Here is a 19,164-nt window from a genome sequence, read left to right as displayed (position 1 = left end):
ATGGAAAATGGTGAAAAATGCACAACATTTTTCTTGAATCTTCAACACAGAAATTCTACCAAATAGAATTTACAGAAACTCATTACAAATGGAGTTATCCATGATTCACCAAATTATATTTTAAAAGAGGTGCAAAATATTTTAAGCATTTGTTTTCTTTTCAGTCTCCTCCATTTCCACTGAATGATGTTAAATGTAATGATTTATTTCCTAATAATAATAATAATAATGTACAATTAAAAATGTACAGAAAGACACAAAGGCCAAATTACAGAAGAGGAACTTCTTGAGGAAATAAAATATTATCAGTCTGGAAAACACCAGGGCTTGATGATATACCAGTAGTGGAATATCAGACCATTTTTTATGTTATCAAAGATCCATTATTAGCATGTTTTAATTACTCCTATACAAATGGTAGACTTTCAGGTACTCAACAATAAGGTCTGATTTCATTACTACTAAAACAGGACCGAGGTGGTAAGTATAAAGATCCAGTCCATTTAAAAACTGGAGGCTTCTAACACTTCAATGTTACACTGAGAGATCTTGGCAAAATGCATAGAATAAAAAAGGTTTTACAAGATATTGTTCATCCTGATCAAACAGATTTTTACATGGACGATAGATTGGAGATAATACTTGAAACAATTGAACATTTTGAAACATCGAAGATACCTGTCACATCCTGACCAGTATTAGGGATTATTTGTAATTGTAGTTTGGTCAGGACGTGGCAGAGGGTATTTGTTTTATGTGGTTCGGGGTGGTTGGTTGTTAATTAGGGTGTTTGGTTTGTTAGTTCTGGGTTTTGGGTATGTTCTAGGTTTGTATTTCTACGTTCTGTTTAGTTTTCTATGTTTAGGTTTGGGTGTTGGACTCTCAATTGGATGCAGGTGTTTCTAGTTGCCTCTGATTGAGAGTCCTATATATAGGACTCTCAATCAGTTTCAGGTGTCTCCGGAAGGTTGTGATTGACTCCGCTGTCCTGGCGTCATGAGGGAGCTTGTTCCACCATTGGGGTGCCAGAGCAGGAACTGTGCTTCCGCAGAGGTAGGGAGGCGAGCAGGCCAGAGGTGGATGAACACAGTGCCCTTCTTTGGGTGTAGGGACTGATCAGAGCCTGAAGGTACGGAGGTGCCGTTCTCCTCACAGCTCCGTAGGCAAGCACCATGGTCTTGTAGCAGATGCGAGCTTCAACTGGAAGCCAGTGGAGTGTGCGGAGGAGCGGGGTGACGTGAGAGAACTTGGGAAGGTTGAACACCAGACAGGCTGCGGCGTTCTGGATGAGTTGTAGGGGTTTAATGGCACAGGCAGGGAGCCCCGCCAGCAGCGAGTTGCAGTAATCCAGACGGGAGATGACAAGTGCCTGGATTAGGACCTGCGCCGCTTCTAGTGTAAGGCAGGGTCGTACTCTGCGAATGTTGTAGAGCATGAACCTACAGGATCGGGTCACCGCCTTTATGTTAGCGGAGAACGACAGGGTGTTGTCCAGGATCACGCCAAGGCTCTTAGCACTCTGGGAGGAGGACACAATGGAGTTGTCAACCGTGATGGCGAGATCATGGAACGGGCAGTCCTTCCCTGGGAGGAAGAGCAGCTCCGTCTTGCCGAGGTTCAGCTTGAGGTGGTGATCCGTCATCCACACTGATATGTCTGCCAGACATGCAGAGATGTGATTCACCACCTGGTTATCAGAAGGGGGAAAGGAGAAGATTAATTGTGTGTCGTCTGCATAGCAATGATAGGAGAGACCATGTGAGGATATGACAGAGCCAAGTGACTTGGTGTATAGCGAGAATAGGAGAGGGCCTAGAACTGAGCCCTGGGGGACACCAGTGGTGAGAGCACGTGGTGCGGAGACGGATTCTCGCCACACCACCTGGTAGGAGCGACCTGTCAGGTAGGACGCAATCCAAGAGTGAGCCGTGCCGGTGATGCCCAACTCGGAGAGGGTGGAGAGGAGGATCTGATGGTTCACAGTATCAAAGGCAGCAGATAGGTCTAGAAGGATGAGAGCAGAGGAGAGAGAGTTACCTTTAGCAGTGCGGAGAGCCTCCGTGACACAGAGAAGAGCAGTCTCAGTTGAATGACCAGTCTTGAAACCAGACTGATTTGGATCAAGAAGGTCATTCTGAGAGAGATAGCAAGAGAGCTGGCCAAGGACAGCACGCTCAAGAGTTTGAGAGGAAAGAAAGAAGGGATACTGGTCTATAGTTGTTGACATCAGAGGGATCGAGTGTAGGTTTTTTGAGAAGGGGTGCAACTCTTGCTCTCTTGAAGACGGAAGGGACGTAGCCAGCGGTCAAGGATGAGTTGATGAGCGAGGTGAGGTAGGGGAGAAGGTCTCCGGAAATGGTCTGGAGAAGAGAGGAGGGGATAGGGTCAAGCGGGAAGGTTGTTGGGCGGCCGGCCGTCGCAAGTCGCAAGATTTCATCTGGAGAGAGAGGGGAGAGAGAGGTCAAAGCATATGGTAGGGCAACGTGAGCAGGACCAGCGTTGTCGTTTGACTTAACAAACGAGGATCGAATGTCGTCAACCTTCTTTTCAAAATGGTTGACAAAGTCATCCGCAGAGAAGGAGGGAGTGGAGGAGGATTCAGGAGGGAGGAGAAGGTGGCAAAGAGCTTCCTAGGGTTAGAGGCAGATGCTTGGAATTTAGAGTGGTAGAAAGTGGCTTTAGCAGCAGGAACAGAGGAAGAAAATGTAGAGAGGAGGGAGAGAAAAGATGCCAGGTCCGCAGGGAGGCTAGTTTTCCTCCATTTCCACTCGGCTGCCCGGAGCCCTGATGACTAGTTTATTCTTAAATCCACAATCTGGATCTTTGCACAGTCTCATTTAAGATCTTGTTCACTATTCTAGCCTCTCTGGATTAAAACCTAATTATGAAAAGTGTACCATATTACATATTGGATCGTTAAAAAATACAGTGTTTAAACTACCTTGTAGTTTACCAATAAAATGTGCGGATGGTGAAGTAGACATACTTGGTATTCACATCTCAAAAAATATAAATGAACTTACCACAGCTCATTTCAATAGAAAGTTAGCAAAAATAGATAAGATTCTGCAACCATGGAGAGGTAAATACTTGTCTATTTATGGAAAAATCACATTGATTAATTCTTTGGTCCGATCACAGTTTACTTACTTAGTAATGGCACTGCCTGCTCCAGATGACTCGTTTTTGAAATCATATGAGCAAAAAATATTTCATTTTATTTGGAATGCTAAGCCAGACAAAATTAAACGTGCCTATTTATATAATGAATTTTAGTTTGTGGGGATAAAATTATTAAATATTAAAGCTTTAAATCTCTCACTAAAAGATTCACTCATACAAGTTAGACTTAAACGCAAAATGGTTCTCCAGTAGATTATTAAGAAAGGCTCATCCTTTGTTCAAAAACAGCCTTTTTGCCTTTATACAGATTACAACTTCTCATTTCTGACTAATTGAACATTTTATTTTGTCTAAGTATCACCCTTTCTTAGACAAGCCATACAAGCTGGTTCCAATTTCAGTTTTATCATCCAGAAAAGAAACAACAAATATTACAACAAAAGTTATGGTTAATCGGGATCGGTGTCCCTTCCACGGGACGGTTGAGATAATGTAGGCTAATGCGATTAGCATGAGGTTGTAAGTAACAAGACAATTTCCCAGGACATACATTTAACTTTTTTTTTTTTTTTTTATATATTTTAGTCATTTAGCAGACGCTCTTATCCAGAGCGACTTACAGTAGTGAATACATACATTTCATTTCATGCATTTTTTTTTGTACATAGACATATCTGATATTGGCAGAAAGCTTAAATTCTTGTTAATCTAACTGCACTGTCCAATTTAGAGTAGCTATTACAGTGAAAGAATACCATGCTATTGTTTGAGGAGAGTGCACAATTTTGAACATAAGTTATTAGTAAACAAATTAGGCATATTTGGGAGTCTTGATACAAAATGTTTAACAGAAATGCAATGGTTCATTGGCTCAGTCTAAAGCTTTGCACATACAATGCTGCCATCTAGTGGGCAAAATGTATATTGCACCTGGGCTGGAATAATACATTATGGCCTTTCTCTTGCATTTCAAAGATGATGGTACAAAACAATACAAAAGAACAGTTGGTTTTTCTTTGTATTATCTTTTACCAGATCTATAATGTTATATTCTCCTACATTCCTTTCACATTTCCACCAACTTCAAAGTGTTTCCTTTCAAATGGTACCAAGAATATGCGTATCCTTGCTTCAGGGCCTAAGCTACAGGCAGTTAGATTTGAGTATGTCATTTCAGGCGGAAATTGAAAAAAAGCGGCGGATCCTTAAACTCAAATATACTGATTAATAAAAAAACATTAGTTGTGGAAAAAAATGTTATTGTATTCTATTTATTAATGATATCATGAATAGGAACAGAGGAGGTTATGTCACATATGCAGCTATTGCAAATATATGGGAATATCTGCTCAATCCAAATTTACAACCAACTGATTGCAGCACTACCACAAAAATGGAGGAGGCAAGTGGAAAAGGGAGAAGGTAGGGAACTTATTTGCCTGCCATATATTAAAGATGCAAATTGGCTGAAAGGAACTGGCATAAATTGAAAAATATACCAGTTTCATTTGAGGACAAAAATGTTGACAGCTGCACCATACAGGTTGCAAAATAAATGGGAAGAGATTTTGATGTACCAATTCCATGGCACATGGTTTATGAATTGGTACAAAATACTAGACCTGATTCAACAATTAGAGTTTTTCGATTTAAATGATTACATAAAGTAATCTGCCACCAGCAGAATGCTATATCTATGGGGCATACAACAATCTCAGCTCTGTAGATTTTGCTGCGAAGAGACAGAATCAATAGATCATTTATTCTGGTATTGCCCCTACGTAGCATGTTTCTTGTACAGGTTCAGGAATGGTTAAAAAATCACAACATGCACTTAAAATGAACCTTACGAACAGCAGTGTGGGGCGATTTGGAAAACCATAGTCAGTCAATAAATAGTATAATAATACTCGTAGGAAAGGTTTTCATCTTTAGCTCACAATCTGTGAATACTATACGATTTTAGAAAGGTAAAAACATTATGTAATAAATCACAGCACAATTGAAAAATATATGGCACATGGAAACCAAACGAGGGTGGTCTATGGTGATAGGAGGGATGGCCTGAGAGTGGCTGAGGGTTGGGATTAAAGAGTTTATGTTTGGTCATGTATTATTGTTATGTGACTGCTTTATACAAAAGTACCAAGTACCAAAATGTGTATGCAAAATGTTTATGTAAATGTATGTATATGTAGCAGAAAAGCTTTAAAAAAAAAAAAAAATCCTCTGAAGAGGGGGGATAGTGTTAAAAAATAAAACAAAATAAAACACCTGCTCTTTCCATGACATATACTGACCAGGTGAATCCAGGTAAAAGCTATGATCCCTTATTGATGTCACTTGTTAAATCTACTTCAATCAGTGTAGCTACAGAGGAGACAGGTTAAAGAAGGATTTATAATCCTTGAGACAATTGAGACATGGATTGTGCATGTGTGCCATTCTGAGGGTGAATGGGCAAGACAAAATATTTAAGTGCCTTTGAATGGGTTATGGTAGTAAGTGCTGGGCGAACTGCAACGCTTCTGGGTTTTTCACGCTCAACAGTTGCCTGTGTGTATCAATAATGGCCCACCACCCAAAGGATATCCATTGGGGGTTGTAGGAAGCATTAGAGTGAACATGGGCCAGCATCCCTGTGGAACACTTTCGACACCTTGTAGAGTCCATGCCCTGACGAATTGAGGATGTTCTGAGGGCAAAAAGGGGTGCAACTCAATATTAGGAAGGTGTTCCTAATGGTTCGTACACTCAGTGTATACTGTACATAAAACACAGGAAAACACCTTTTTGACTGCAGTGGGCATTTAAAGCATCTCCCAGTGCCCTTAATGCCGGGCGTACACTACATGACTTTCGAAATCCTAACATCGCTGAGCCCCTCACATTAAACCTCCCTCTTTCCTGCAGTTTTTTTGATGGGGTTTGTTGCAACTGAATATTAGGAAGGTGTTCCTGATGTTTGGTATACTCAGTGTATAATGACTCCATAGTATGGCCTCAAAGTTAACCGATTGGTCCTCTTCTACAGTATACAATATGCTATATCGTATACACCTTAAGGATGCAACACTAGCCTTTGCCTTGGAGAGACCAAAGGCAATCAGTGGCTTTTGCAGAAAACATCAAATACTCTCCATATGCTGAATGCAATGAAAGAGAGTTGGTGCGAAGACCATGCTGGAAACATCTCCAATTAGAACTGAAGAGAGGAGGCGAGAGAGAGAGAGAGAGAGAGAGAGAGACGAGAAAGAAGCAAGAAAAAAAGAGTAAGAGCTTCAGACTGTTGTTTTATCATGGTGCCATCTTAGTTAGACCTGGCCTTCTCTAATGAGATGAGATGGCCCTGTAATTAGCACGGCAGTGGGGAGAGTCAACTGTGGAGAGGTGATCAGAAATGTCTTCACCCAATGTGCTGTTGGACTTTAGGAGTCATTAACTAATAACAAACAAATTATTTACGGGAACCCGAGAGATTCTGCGGTCTCTAGCTGTTTTTTTGTTAATGAGCAGCAGAGTATGGAAGTGATCATCAGATGCTGTAACAATGTACAGTATAAGGTGATGTCATGTATACTCCCTCTCTGGCCTCGAGGTCATCAGGCTGCTGATTATTCCCACACACCTGTCACCATCATCAAGTGCAAAAGCACCTCATGACACTCACCTGGACTCCATCACCTCCTTGATTATCTTCCCTATATCTGTCACTCCCCTTGGTTCCTTCCTCAGGTGTTATTGACTCTGTTTTCATGTTGGTGCATTGTTTGTGTTTCGTGTTTATTGTTTTGTTTATTTATTAAAACACTCACACCCTGTACTTGCTTCCCGACTCTCAGCGCATTCATTACAGGTGGATGATATTGATTTGGAGGCATGGATTCAATCGAAACCCACGTGTTAATTTAAGTCAAAAGCACACAAATGAAGTGTCTTAAATTCTCTTGGAATAAAACGTTTGATATGGGTGGGGAAATTAGGTGCGTTTGTGATCGGTCCATTCAAAGCTAATTTAGATGCAGCAGCACATTGAAGCACGTCGTAGTTAATTTGACCCATTGAGAAAGTGCATGTGTCGCTGAAACAGAGTGTAAGCCATTCCAATAACTCAATTTTTCCTACAGAATTTCTAACAGATTCCGCAATGGTTGAGCTATCAGGGCAGAAAGGGTGGATGTAGGGTGGATGTAGCTGGCGCTCTTAATAATGTTCTGACATGAAGTCATACACATTTAACCAGGTAATATCAATGGATTAAATAATGATCCATATCGACTTAAGACAAACTATTCATCTCTCGCTTCCCTTTGCCCCTTTTCTCTGTCATATTCCTTGGACTCAGGTTATAACAGATTGACCTTCCTTCAAAATAAAATTAATTGTTTCTGGTACTCATTATATTTGTCGTGGAAAATCTGCTATGCTGGTGAAATGTTTACACAAGTGTCAGCGTTTTCCTTTATTGGCAAGCACCTAAATGCATGCATTTTTTATTCTGGAAAGGTTTAATATTATGTGTAATACCCTGTTAACCAGTGATAAAGTGAATTTCATTTCAGCAATATCTAGGAGATGTAATCAACTTGCAATTTTTGCTAAGTGCACAAAACGATCATTTTTGTTAACTTTGCATATTTGCTCGGGAAATATTGTCCCACAAGAGTATATTAATGTAAGGGCCCCTAATACGTCTTCCCATCAGACCTTCAAGATCCTTGTCACCACTATCTCCCCTAATCTGTTTAATACTGTTGATGTCCACCCAAATTGCAGATGCGCTGGAGAATGACTAATGTCCTTCTCATAATTTAGGTGGACATTCAAATAGCGCACCCATCCTCAAATCAAATTAAATGTTACTGGTCGCATATACATGTTTAGCAGATGTTATTGCAGGTGTAGCGCAATGCTTGTGTTCCTAGCTCCAACAGCTCCCTTTCGTCACCACATGACCAATCACCCAATCCCATCTACCTAGGTCTGCCATAGTAAAGAGAAGACAATAAAAATGTGCCATGTTCACACAGATGATCCCTATGGGTGAGCTAATTGACCCCCAGCGGTGAGAGAAAGAGATTGTTCCGAGCTGGAGGTTGTTATGACTCACCTATGCCACATTTCCAATGAGGATTTACCCCAGTGTTTTTTCCCAAAAGGCTCAGACTTTTTAGTTTGCATCTACGCGGGAAAGCCCCCGTGTCTCCCTGAGCCATGGCTCCAGCAGTCCTGCTCTGATTTGGAGCCAAGGCAAGGCCCTGGGTACTTTTCAGCTGGTATTTACATAACAATGGCAAACTGTGAACTTTCACACCTTCTAACAAAGTGGTCTTTAGTGTCACACTCCTGATGGAAAACAAAATAACTAATGTAAAATATACTGTATCTGTATAAGCTGGAAGTAAAAGCCTAACTATTGCTGTCCATTAGTGTCATGGCTGTCGTATAGATGAGACCAAGGCGCAGCGGGTACGTGAATACTCATACTTATTTATTAAAGTGAACATGAAAAAACAATAAACAAAGAACGACAGGAACAGTTTAGCAGGCTAACTAAAAGCAGTGCTAAAACAACTACCCACAAACAAACAAGTGAAACAAGCTCTTTAAATATGACTCTCAATCAGGAACAACGATGAACAGCTGTTCCTGATCGAGAGCCACACAGACCACAGAGAAATATAACCACTAGAAAAACCCTAGAATACAAAAACCAGAACATACACCAAAACCCCGGAACACATAAATAAAACACCCCTCTACAATACACATAACCCCCGAACCACATAAAACAAATAACCTCTGCCACGGCCTGACCAAACTACAATAACTAATACTCCCTCTACTGGTCAGAACGTGACATTACCCCCCCCCCTAAAGGTGCAGACCCCGTATGCACCTAAACAAAAAATAAATAAATAAATAAACCCCTAACGGAAGGGAGGGAAGGGAGGGTGGCTGCCGTCAACGACGGCTCCTGTGCTACACCCCTCCCTCCCCAACCCACCTATACTGGAGGTGGCTCAGGTTCCGGTCTACAACCCCCACCCAACCTGTCCACCCCTGCAGAATACTCAGGGCTGTATAGCGTCTCTGGGGGCTCCAGACAGTAGGCCGACTCTGGAAGCTCCAGACTGTAGGCAGACTCGCTCGGCTCCGGACCGTAGGCGGACTCGCTCGGCTCCGGACCGTAGGCAGACTCGCTTGGCTCCGGACCGTAGGCAGACTCGCTCGGCTCCGGACCATAGGCAGACTCGCTCGGCTCCGGACCATAGGCAGACTCGCTCGGCTCCGGACCATAGGCAGACTCGCTCGGTTCTGAGCTGTAGGCAGACTCACTCGGTTCTGAGCTGTAGGCCCTCTCACTTGGTTCCGGACTGTAGGCTGTCTCACTTGGTTCCGGACTGTAGGCCATCTTACTCGGTTCCGGACTGTATACCCTCTCACTCCGTTCCGGACTGTGGGCCGTCTCACTCGACTCTGAACAGTGGGCCGTCTCTCTTGGTTCCGAACTGTAGGCCGTCTCACTCGGTTCCGGGCTATACGCTATTACCGGATACTCTGGACGGGGCACTGTTGCCGAACACTCTGGACGGGGCACTGTCGTTGGACACTCTGGACGGGGCACTGTCTCCGGACACTCTGGATGGGGTACTGTTGCCGGACACTCTGGACGGGGCGCTGTCGTCGGAAGCTCGGGACTGGGCTGACGCACTGGAAGCCTGATGCGTGGGGCTGGTAGTGGAGGTACCAGCCTGGGGACACGCACCTCAGGGCTAGTGCGGGGAGCAGGAACCGGCCGAGTTGGACTGGGCTGACGCACTGGAGGCCTGGTGCGTGATGCTGGCTGTGGATATACCGGGCCGTGAAGATGCACAGGCGGTCTCGATCGCTCCTCCTGCACAACCCGTCCTGGCTGGATGGAACTAATAGCCCTGTACGAGCGGAGTGCTGGTACAGGGTGAACTGGGCTGTGCAGGGGCCTGATGGTTGCCGTGCGTAGAGCGGGCGTAGGGTAGCCTGAACCTAGGAGGCGCACCGGTGACCAGATGCGCTGCGCAGGCATCCTCCTACCAGGCTGGATGCCCACTCTAGCACGGCATTTGCGAGGGGCTGGGATCACTCGCACTGGACTGTGCGTGCGTATGGGTGAGATCGTGCGCACTTCTGCATACCTCGGCGCCCTCCACTCCATACGAACCTCACTATAAGCACGGGGAGCTGGCTTAGGGCTCACCCTTGGCCCAGCCAAACTACCTGTGTGCCCCCCCCCCCAATTTTTTTTTATTGGGGGTGCCTCTCGTGCTTCTCCCTCAGCACATACAAAGCCTCATACCAACGCCTCTCTGCCTTGGCTGCCTCTATTTCCTCCGGAGGGAGACGGTAGTCCCCAGCCTGATGCCAAGGTCCAGCCCCATCCAGAATCTCCTCCCATATCCAATTCCCCTGATAGTCCATATACTTTTTTACCTGCTGCTCCTTCCCCCGCTGCTTGGTCCTTGTTTGGTGGGTAGTTCTGTCACGGCTGTCGTATAGACGAGACCAAGGCGCAGCGGGTACGTGAATACTCATACTTATTTATTAAAGTGAACATGAAAAAACAATAAACAAAGAACGACAGGAACAGTTTAGCAGGCTAACTAAAAGCAGTGCTAAAACAACTACCCACAAACAAACAAGTGAAACAAGCTCTTTAAATATGACTCTCAATCAGGAACAACGATGAACAGCTGTTCCTGATGGAGAGCCACACAGACCACAAAGAAATATAACCACTAGAAAAACCCTAGAATACAAAAACCAGAACATACACCAAAACCCCAGGAACACATAAATAAAACACCCCTCTACAATACACATAACCCCCGAACCACATAAAACAAATACCCTCTGCCACGTCCTGACCAAACTACAATAACTAATACTCCCTCTACTGGTCAGGACGTGACAATTAGTTTACTCCAATTAGGTGAGGGGTGGTAGGATTAGGGGGAAATAATAATGAAGGAAAATATATATTTTTAAATAAATATATTTTAAATAATATACAATACTGTTCAAAAGTTTGGGGTCACATAGAAATGTCTTTGTTTTAGAAATGTTTTGTCCATTGATATAACATCAAATTGATCAGAAATGCAGCGTAATTGTTAATGTTGTAAATGACTATTGTAGCTGGAAACGGCAGATTTTTTTATGGAATATCTACATAGGCGTACAGAGGCCCATTATCAGCAACCATCACTCCTGTGCTACAATTTATTTCATTTTATTTCACCTTTATTTAACCAGGTAGGCCAGTTAAGAACAAGTTCTCATGTACAACTGCGATCTGGCCAAGATAAAGCATAGCAGTGCCACAAAAACAACAACATATAGTTACACATAAACAAATATACAGTCAATAACACAAAGGAAAAGAAAAATAGAAAGATCTATGTACAGTGTGTGCAAATGTAGAAGAGTAGGGAGGTAGGCAATAAATAGGCCATAGAGGCGAAAGATAATTACAACTTAGCATTAATACTGGAGTGAAATACTGTATGTGCAGATGATGATGTGCAAGTAGAGATACTGGGTTGCAAAATAGCAAGAGGCTAAGTAGTAATATGGGGATGAGGTAGTCGGTGTGCTATTTACAGATTGGCTGTGTACAGGTACAGTGATCCGTAAGCTGCTCTGACAGCTGATGCTTTAATTTAGAGAGGGAGATATGAGACTCCAGCTTCAGAGATTTTTGCAATTCATTCCAGTCATTGGCAGCAGAGAACTGGAAGGAAAGGCGGCCAAAGGAAGTGTTGGCTTTGGGGATGGCCAGTGCAATATACCTGCTGGAGCACGTGCTACAGGTGGGTGTTGCTATGGTGACCAGTGAGCTGAGATAAGGCAGGGCTTTACCTAGCAAAGACTTATAGATGACCTGGAGCCAATGGGTTTGGCGACAGATATGTAGTGAGGGCTAGCCAACGAGAGCATAGAGGTCGCAGTGGTGGGTAGTATATGGGGCTTTGGTAATAAAACAGATGGCACTGTGATAGACTACATCCAGTTTGCTGAGTAGAGTGTTGGGGGCTATTTTGTAAATGACATCGCCCAAGTCCAGAATCGGTAGGATAGTCAGTTTTACAAGGGTATGTTTGGCGGCATGAGTGAAGGAGGCTTTGTTGCGAAATAGGAAGCCGATTTTAGATTTAATTTTGGATTGGAGATGCTTAATGTGAGTCTGGAAGGAGAGTTTATAGTCTAACCAGACACCTAGTTGTTTGTAGTTGTCCACATATTCTAGGTCAGAACCATCCAGAGTAGTGATGCTAGTCGGGCGGGAGGGTGCGGGCAGCAGTCGGTTGAAGAGCATGCACTTAGTTTTACTACATTTAAAAGCAGTTGGAGGCCACGGAAGGAATGTTGTATGGCATTGAAGCTCGTTTGGAGGTTTGTTAACACAGTGAAGGGCCAGATGTATGCAGAATGATGTTGTCTGTGTAAAGGTGGATCAGAGAATCACCAGCAGCAAGAGCGACATCATTGATGTATACAGAGAAAAGAGTCGGCCCGAGAATTGAGCCCTGTGGCACCCCCATAGACACTGCCAGAGGTCCGGACAACAGGCCCCCCGATTTGACACACTGAACTCTGAGAAGTAATTGATTAACCTGGCGAGGCAGTCATTTTAGAAGCCAAGGCTATTGAGTCTGCCAATAATAATACGATGATTGACAGAGTTGAAAGCCTTGGCCAGGTCGATGAAGACTGCTGCACAGTACTGTCTTTTATCGATGGCGGTTATGATATTGTTTTGGACCTTGAGCGTGGCTGAGGTGCACCCGCGACCAGCTTGGAAACCAGATTGCATAGTGGAGAAGGTACGGTGGGATTCGAAATGGTCGGTGATCTGTTTATTAACTTGGCTTTCGAAGATTTTAGAAAGGCAGAGCAGGATGTATATAGTTCTATAACCTGTCTGGGCTAGGGGGCAGTATTTTCACGGCCGGATGAAAAACGTACCCAATTTAAACAGGTTACTACTCTGGCCCAGAAACTAGAATATGCATATAATTGTTTTATTTGGATAGAAAACACCCTAAAGTTTCTAAAACTGTTTGAATGGTGTTTGTGAGTATAACAGAACTCATATGGCAGGCAAAATCAGGAACAGGAAGTGGAAAGTCTGAGAATTGTAGTTCTTCTTTTGATTCTCTATCGAAACTACAGTGTCTGTGGGGGACGTTGCACTTCCTAAGGCTTCCATTGGCTGTCTAAAGCCTTCAGAAAGTGGTTTGAGCATTTTCCTGTCACTGGGCAGATAATAGGAGCTCAGTTTCTGAGTGGACTGCCTGGCAACAAAGGGATTGGATATGCTCGGTCCGGTTGAATGAATATGCTATTGTCCGGTTGGAATATTATCGCAATTGTACGTAAAAAATACCATAAAGATTGATTTTAAACAGCGTTTGACATGCTTCTAAGTACGGTAATGGAACATTTGGACTTTTCGTCTCTCATACCGCGCTCGCGCATTATGCCTTTGGATAAGTGATCTGCACGCATGAACAAAACGGAGGTATTTGTAGATAAATATGGATTATTTCGAACAAAAACAACATTTCTTGTGGAAGTAGCAGTCCTGGGAGTGCATTCTGATGAAGATCAGCAAAGGTAAGAGAATATTTCTAATACTAATTCTGAGTTTAGGTTGCCCCGAACTTGGCAGGTGTGTGAATAGCTCGCCGTGATGGCTGAACTATGTACTCAGAATACTGAAAAATGTGCTTTCTCCGTAAAGCTATTTTAACCTGTTAGGGCTAGGGGGCAGTATTGACACGGCCGGATAAAAAACGTACCCGATATAATCTGGTTACTACTCCTGCCCAGTAACTAGAATATGCATATAATTATTGGCTTTGGATAGAAAATACCCTAAAGTTTCTAAAACTGTTTGAATGGTGTCTGTGAGTATAACAGAACTCATATGGCAGGCCAAAACCTGAGAAGATTCCATGCAGGAAGTGGCCTGTCTAACAAGTTGTGTTTCATCTTGGCTCTTTTTATTGAAGACTGAGGATCTTTGCTATAACATGACACTTCCTACGGCTCCCATAGGCTCTCAGAGCCCGGGAAAAAGCTGAACGATATCGAGGCAGCCTCTGGCTGAAACACATTATCGCTTTTGGCAAGTGGCCGATCAGAGTACTATGGGCTTAGGCGCGTGCACGAGTCGACCCCGTGCTTTATTTTCTTTCGTCTGTTTACCTAAACGCAGATTCCCGGTCGGAATATTATCGCTTTTTTATGAGAAAAATGGCATAAAAATTCATTTTAAACAGCGGTTGACATGCTTCGAAGTACAGTAATGGAATATTTAGATATTTTTTGTCATGAAATGCGCCGTGCTCGTCACCCTTCTTTACCCTTTCGGATAGTTTCTTGAACGCACGAACAAAACGCCGCTATTTGGATATAACTATGGATTATTTGGGACCAAACCAACATTTGTTATTGAAGTAGAAGTCCTGGGAGTGCATTCTGACGAAGAACACCAAAGGTAATCAAACTTTTCTAATAGTAAATCGGAGTTTGGTGAAGGCTAAACTTGCTGGGTGTCTAAATAGCTAGCCCTGTGATGCCGGGCTATCTACTTAGAATATTGCAAAATGTGCTTTCACCGAAAAGCTATTTTAAAATCGGACATATCGAGTGCATAGAGGAGTTCTGTATCTATAATTCTTAAAATAATTGTTATGCTTTTTGTGAACGTTTATCGTGAGTAATTTAGTACATTTTTTGTAAATTCACCGGAAGTTTGCGGGGGGGTATGCTAGTTCTGAACGTCACATGCTAATGTAAAAAGCTGGTTTTTGATATAAATATGAACTTGATTGAACAAAACATGCATGTATTGTATAACATAATGTCCTAGGGTTGTCATCTGATGAAGATCATCAAAGGTGAGTGCTGCATTTAGCTGTCTTCTGGGTTTTTGTGACATTATATGCTGGCTTGAAAAATGGGTGTCTGATTATTTCTGGCTTGGTACTCTGCTGACATAATCTAATGTTTTGCTTTCGTTGTAAAGCCTTTTTGAAATCGGACAGTGTGGTTAGATTAACGAGAGTCTTGTCTTTAAATAGCTGTAAAATAGTCATATGTTTGAGAAATTGAAGTAATAGGATTTTTAAGGTTTTGAAAATCGCGCCACAGGCTTAAAGTGGCTGTTACGTAGGTGGGACGAATTCGTCCCGCCTAGCCCAGAGAGGATAACATAATGTCCTAGGGTTGTCATCTGATGAAGATCATCAAAGGTTAGTGCTGCATTTAGCTGTGGTTTGGGTTTATGTGACATTATATGCAAGCATTTAGCTGTCTTCTGGGTTTTTGTGACATTATATGCTAGCTTGAAAAATGGGTGTCTGATTATTTCTGGCTGGGTACTCTGCTGACATAATCTAATGTTTTGCTTTGGTTGTAAAGCCTTTTTGAAATCGGACAGTGTGGTTAGATTAACGAGAGTCTTGTCTTTAAAATGGTGTAAAATAGTCATATGTTTGAGAAATTGAAGTAATAGCATTTCTAAGGTATTTGAATAACACGCCACGGGATTTCACTGGCTGTTACGTAGGTGGGACGAAATCATCCCACTGGCTCTAGAGAAGTTAAGCATATCCCAGTTTAGGTCACCTAACAGTACGAACTCTGAAGATAGATGGGGGGCAATCAATTCACATATTGTGTCCAGGGCACAGCTGAGGGCTGAAGGCGGTTTATAACAAGCGGCAACGGTGAGAGACTTGTTTCTGGAAAGGTGGATTTTTAAAAGAAGAAGCTCAAATTATTTGGGCACAGACCTGGATAGTATGACAGAACTCTGCAGGCTATCTCGGCAGTAGATTCCAACTCCGCCCCTTTTGGCAGTTCTATCTTGTCGGAAGATTTTATAGTTAGGGATGGAAATTTCAGGATTTTTGGTGGCCTTCCTAAGCCAGGATTCAGACACGGCTTGGACATCTGTGTTGGCGGAGTGTGCTAAAGCAGTGAATAAAACAAACTTAGGGAGGAGGCTTCTAATGTTAACATGCATGAAACCGTCATACGATGCCACCTTTCCAACTACTCAGTTCGTCAAAATTCTGCTCTGCTAGAGCTGCCGCAGTCAACTGTAACTGCTGTTATTGTTAAGTGGAAACGTATAGAGCAAAAACGGCTCAGCCGCGTAGTGGTAGGCTGCACAAGCTCACAGAACGGGACTGCCGAGTGGTGAAGTGCGTAGCGCGTAAAAATCATCTGTCCTCGGTTGCAACACTCAATACCGAGTTCCAAATTGCCTCTGGAAGCAAAATCAGCACAAGAACTGTTCAACGGGAGCTTCATGAAATGGGTTTCCATGGCCGAGCAGCCGCAGATCACCATGTGCAATGCCTAGCGTCGGCTGTAGTGGTGTAAAGCTCGCCACCATTGGACTCTGGTGCAGTGGAAACACGTTCTCTGGAGTGATGACTCACGCTTAACCATCTGGCAGTCCGAAGGCCGAATCTGAGTTTGGCAGATGCCAGGAGAACGCTACCTGCCTGAATATTGCAAACTGTAAAGTTTGGTGGAGGAGGAATAATAGTCTGGGGCTGTTTTTCATGGTTCGGGCTAGGCCCCTTAGCTCCTTTGAAGGGAAATACAGTGGGGCAAAAAGGTATTTAGTCAGCCACCAATTGTGCAAGTTCTCCCACTTAAAAAGATGAGAGAGGCCTGTAATTTTCATCATACGTACACGTCAACTATGACAGACAAAATGAGAAAAAAAATCCAGAAAATCACATTGTAGGATTTTTTATGAATTTATTTGCAAATTATGGTGGAAAATAAGTATTTGGTCACCTACAAACAAGCAAGATTTCTGGCTCTCACAGACCTGTAACTTCTTCTTTAAGAGGCTCCTCTGTCCTCCACTCGTTACCTGTATTAATGGCACCTGTTTGAACTTGTTATCAGTATAAAAGACACCTGTCCACAACCTCAAACAGTCACACTCCAAACTCCACTATGGCCAAGACCAAAGAGCTGTCAAAGGACACCAGAAACAAAATTGTAGACCTGCACCAGGCTGGGAAGACTGAATCTGCAATAGGTAAGCAGCTTGGTTTGAAGAAATCAACTGTGGGAGCAATTATTAGGAAATGGAAGACATACAAGACCACTGATAATCTCCCTCGATCTGGGGCTCCACACAAGATCTCACCCTGTGGGGTCAAAATGATCACAAGAACGGTGAGCAAAAATCCCAGAACCACACGGGGGGACCTAGTGAATGACCTGCAGAGAGCTGGGACCAAAGTAACAAAGCCTACCATCAGCAAGGGCATTGAAGATGAAACGAGGCTGGGTCTTTCAGCATGACAATGATCCCAAACACACCGCCCGGGCAACGAAGGAGTGGCTTCGTAACAAGCATTTCAAGGTCCTGGAGTGGCCTAGCCAGTCTCCAGATCTCAACCCCATAGAAAATCTTTGGAGGGAGTTGAAAGTCTGTGTTCCCCAGCGACAGCCCCAAAACATCACTGCTCTAGAGGAGATCTGCATGGAGGAATGGCCCAAAATACCAGCAACAGTGTGTGAAAACCTTGTGAAGACTTACAGAAAATGTTTGACCTGTGTCATTGTCAACAAAGAGTATATAACAAAGTATTGAGAAACTTTTGTTATTGACCAAATACTTATTTTCCGCCATAATTTGCAAATAAATTCATAAAAAATCCTACAATGTGATTTGCTGAATTTTTTTCTTCTTTTGTCTGTCATAGTTGAAGTGTACCTATGATGAAAATTACAGGCCTCATCTTTTTAAGTGGGAGAACTTTCACAATTGGTGGCTGACTAAATACTTTTTTGCCCCACTGTATTAACGCTACAGCATACAATGACATTCTGGATGATTCTGTGCTTTCAACTTTGTGGCAACAAATTGAGGAACGTCTTTTCCTGTTTCAGCATGACAATGCCCCTGTGCACAAAGCGAGGTCCATACAGAAATGGTTTGTCGAGATCGGTGTGAAAGAACTTGACTGGCCTGCACCGAGCCCCGGAAGCAAGTCCCGCAGCAATGTTCCAACTTCTAGTGGAAAGCCTTCCCAAAAGAGTGGAGGATGGTTTATTAGCAAAGGGGGGACCAACTCCATATTAATGCCCATAATTTTGGAATGAGATGTTCGTCAAGCAATGTCAACATACTTTTGGTCATGTAGTGTATATGAGGATTGGAATTTATGCAGACAATTACATTGATAGAAGTCACAATCTATCTGCAATATTAAAGCTGATCTACCCCCTAAAAACAAGATTTAAAAAATAATAACAATAACACTAGAGCTTATGTCAACATAAAACACTGGTTGCCCACTGATGTGGCTTTAAAGTCTCACTGGAAAAGCTCCATTAGGGAACTTTGACTTATGAGGTTCCCACATTTATCCCAGCTAATGCAAGTGAGGGCTTTGTCATTAACCTTGGGTGGGGAGGGGAAGGGAAGGGAGTTTGATGCATTCAGATTGGCAGAGGACAATATTTCACCAAGACAGGCATTACAATGAATTATTAAGTGTTTAATAATATGGTCTCAGGGATAGAGGGAGCGAGAGGAAGAGGGAGCGAGAGGAAGTGGATCGGAGAAAATTATAATTCCACAATTCATTGCTACCTTGTATTGCATTGTGGGGAAAGAGTGTTTTTGGTGAAACAAATAGGTTTGTGATAGCTCTGCCAGAGTATGGAAGTGGCATCCTGCAGTGCGGAGATCATGAAATTTTAAGTGGGGAATTTATACCAGAAAGACTGTGGGATGGTGCAAGCTGGTGCATGCCGGGGGACACGTGTTTTCATTGGACGTGATGCTAGGCTAATGTAACTGGGAATAAATAGTTAACAAGATGGGAATATTCATGCTATAGCAGCCTGGTGTGGTAGCTAGATAGGTTTTTCTAGAAGCATTCAGCATCTGATGAGACGTTTAACAATGAGCCAATTGAAAAACGCTAACTTGTAAGTCTGCCTTGACACAAG

This window comes from Salmo salar, chromosome 09, assembly GCF_965601325.2.
Source record: "Salmo salar chromosome 09, fSalSal1, whole genome shotgun sequence".
NCBI classification, from domain to species: domain Eukaryota; kingdom Metazoa; phylum Chordata; class Actinopteri; order Salmoniformes; family Salmonidae; genus Salmo; species Salmo salar.
The sequence above is the reverse complement of the archived record's forward strand: the minus strand, read 5'-3'. Positions refer to the sequence as shown.